Source organism: Colobus angolensis, unplaced genomic scaffold (assembly GCF_000951035.1).
Source record: "Colobus angolensis palliatus isolate OR3802 unplaced genomic scaffold, Cang.pa_1.0 Scaffold33, whole genome shotgun sequence".
Lineage (NCBI taxonomy): Eukaryota > Metazoa > Chordata > Mammalia > Primates > Cercopithecidae > Colobus > Colobus angolensis.
In genome coordinates, this window is record NW_012116599.1 from 12,039,355 (window position 1) to 12,042,800 (window position 3,446).

General features: G+C 54.8%; 1 protein-coding gene across 1 annotated transcript in view; it reads left to right on the forward strand.

The window, feature by feature from the left end:
* The window catches only part of LOC105518845 (DIS3-like exonuclease 2), a 405,890-nt gene that overhangs the window by 401,020 nt on the left and 1,424 nt on the right, over positions 1-3,446 (forward strand). The gene's annotated exons all lie outside the window — the stretch shown is intronic.

Consider the following 3,446-nt stretch of genomic DNA (forward strand, 5'->3'; position numbering starts at 1 on the left):
TGCCGGCTCCCTGGACCCAGGGGAAGATGGCGCAGGCGGTGGCCCGGCCTGGGGAAGGACCTGAAGCCACCCTCCTGGAGAGAAACCGACGCCTCCCCAGTTCCTGTTAGGAAGGACCTCAGGAAAGAACTGGGATCACGCAGCCTGGGGTGGTGGCCTCCTGGCCCCTGAGGAGGATGTCAGGCCGCAGAAGGGAGGGGCTGGGCATGAAGCTTGGGAAGGGGGCGCCAGAGGAGCAAGGCCTGTGCAGAGGCAGCACCAGAGGCCACTGCAGCGGCTCCACCACCCAGCAGCGCTGCCACGAGTCAGGAAGTGGGAGGCCAGGCAGGAGGGGCTGTGATGGCCCAGGTGCCAGGAGGAAGGGCTGAGGGGACAGTGCAGGCGTCCAGAGAGGCTTCACGGGGACAGGCTGAGAAAGTCACAGGTGGGGATGGGCTTTCTCCAGAGTTGTGTGTGGCTGGAGGACAGTGCAGCAAGGAGGGCCCGTGGTGAGCGCGTGCAGCCGAAGCGACAGCTTGGCCTCCTTTGTGGGACGAGAGCCTCTCCAGGCCGCTGCGGGGTGTTCAGAGAACAAAGCCTGCGAGGATCTGCTGTGCCTGCAGCTGGTCAGTAGAACACTGGGTGTGCAGGGCCAGGGTGGGAAGGAGGAAAGCCGCATGGATGAAGGAGCCGGGCCTGCCCAGCAGTGCCTTTTGGGAGGGCAGGCAGGATGGGATGTGCAGCTGTGACCTGCCCGGCATAGAACTCCTTCCAGCCAGGGAGACGAGGTCCCTTCTAGCCAGAATGGACCAGGAGGTCCCAGGAAGACCTGGGAGTAAGTGGATTGTGTGGGGCCTTAGAAGGAGAGCCGGGAGCGGGCCGGGGAGTCTGAGCCTGGCCAGGTATGGAGAGAGCAGGGTACATTTGCTGCACCTGTGAGAAGAGCCAGGGGTGGCCCTGGTGGCCTGGGTCCTCTCAGCTGTGCCTGGGGCCAGGCCTGACTGGCTGCAAGTCATTACTACAGGCTCTGGATGGAGAGTGCAGAGTAGCACGCTCCTGCTGTCACTCCCTTCTCCAAGTCCACAAAGGCAAGAAAGGGAGGATTTTAAACCCAATCCATACTGCATGGCGGGTGAGAGCAGAGGAGCAAACAGCACTTTTGGATCCTGGAAAGCAGAGGATGAGTGAGTGTCCCAGGCATCGCTGACCTGAGAAAGACGACTCCAAAGCCAGCAGCAGCAACAGCTGGAACTGCCCTAGCCTACATCACAGGACCCCCAGCTCTGGGACTGAGCAGCACCAGGGACCTCTGGGCTGGGGTGGAGAGGGATGGCTGGAATCACTGTTGCAAACAATATATTCAGTAGGCAGGCAGCTCCCTAGATTCCATCGTGGTCTGCAGAGGCCAACACCTGTCCTGACATCTTACTGGCGGGCCCTGGAGAGCCATCTCCTACAGAGGCAAAACGAAGGGTCTCTGGGCCAGGACCAGGCCTATTCAGGGGGATGTGTGGCTAAGTGCATAAGGAGTGCTGAGACTGCAGCCCTCGTGCCCAGGCAGTCCCCAGGGCCTGGGTAGCCCGGCCCTCCCCTTCCAGACCAGAGATGGGAAGACTCCATCTAATCTCATTGCATGACCGGGGACTGGTGAAGCTGTCAGTTCTCTCTCCATCCCAGCAGGAGACAACCTGACCTCAGAGATCCCTCAGCCCAGGGACCCAGCCAGGCCACCCTCCAGAGCATCTCAGTCTGCAAGCCCCTTGGTGTGCTTGGAGCTTCCAGTCACCCTGCTCATGCCTCTCCATGCACAGTCGGGGATTGCCCTTCATGGAGGAAAACTTCCTGAAATAAACAAGAAACAAGCTCCGTGGGGAACACAGACTGTGGAGGAAAAAGAAAGCTGTAGAAAAAGATGGTGGACACCTTCATGGAGGTGAGAAAGCCATCATGAAAGGAGAGGAAGTTGCTCTAAAAAGTTCCTAGAGAGCAAAATAAGGGCCGTTGGGGGCACAATGATTGCCACCATGGAGACACATTTCAGTGCCACTGGAGTGAAAACACTGCAGACGGGTGAGCTCTCAACAGATAAATGTCCCTCACCTTCTTTCTCAGGAAAGATGGGCAGAAATGAGGGCAGAAGCCACAGAGAGGAAACTGTAGTGACAGGACCCAGGGTCCTCCAAGCTGCAGTGGAGCAAGTGCTTGGGACAGTGGCGAGGGAGCAGTTCAGCCCCAGGGTGGTGCCTGGCAGCCCGTCTCGGGACATCCCGCCCAGGGCAGCAGTACAGTGACATGGATAGAAAGCCAAATTCCCCAGAAGAGCCTGAGGGAACACTGAAGTACTTGGCGTAGAGCCTCGGGTTGGATTCGTAGTACGTACAGAATGATCCACATGTGAAGATAAGACGAATATTGGCTTCAGAGAAAACAGCAGTGCAAGCAAGAAAAGGTAGCTAGTCACAGTTGACGATCTGGCCATAGCGTTTACACAGTCGTCACGGTAGAAATGCCAAGTCAGGATCTAGTTTACTGTAGACCTTTATCAGGAGGACTGGAAGATAGGGAATGCAGTTGGTGAAATGGAAGCTAAATGCTCTTTTTCCTCAGTGGGAAGGTGTGACTTGAAGATGATTACAAACTCTCTTTCCGCCTCTTGAATCTTGACAGGCTCCAGGGCTGCTAAGCTAATAATGTGGCAGAAGGGACACTGCCAGTTGCAGGCCCAGGCCTTCAGAGACTGGCAGCTTCCCCGTCTCTGGAAACCCACCTGCCCTTCTGTGAGGAAGCCCAAGCAGCTCTGGAGAAGCCCTTGTGGAGGGGCTGCTCTCAGCCCACAGCCAGCACAAGGTGGGCAGCCATGCAGAGCCCCAGCCTGCAAGCCAGGCCCGCTGAGGCCTCAGAGCACACACAGGCAGTCCCATCAGCCCTACCCAGATGGCAGTTCTGTGATCAAAATACAGACAATAGACTATCATTGTTTAAGGTTGTTTGGGGGTAGTTTGTCACACAACAATAGATAGTAGAACATCAGTAGACTGTGTGTGTGTGTGTGTGTGTGTGTGTGTAGCATATTTATATAGCATATATATATAGCTTAAAATTCAGACATGAAGAAGTATCTTATTTAGCAACAGTGGTAAATATTAAAAAACCAAGAGAGGGGAAAGTGGTTGCCTCGGAGATGGGAAAATGCGAGGAGGGAGACAAGGAACTGCTGTTTGTTTTGTTTTAACCTTGTAGATCTGTTTGATACTTTAAACTAAATTCACTTATAACTTGGACAAAAGTAAAAACTGAAGTTGAAAAAAAAATGTATTCATGCTTAGCACAGGAATGAGCCACAACTGGATTCCAAGGCGGGTACATTCAGCATAAGGTGTATGACAAGAGTCCACTATTCTAGCAACAGATAAAATTCCTACTGACGCGCAACCTCAGGTTCCCACTCGGTTAGAAAGCTGCGTATG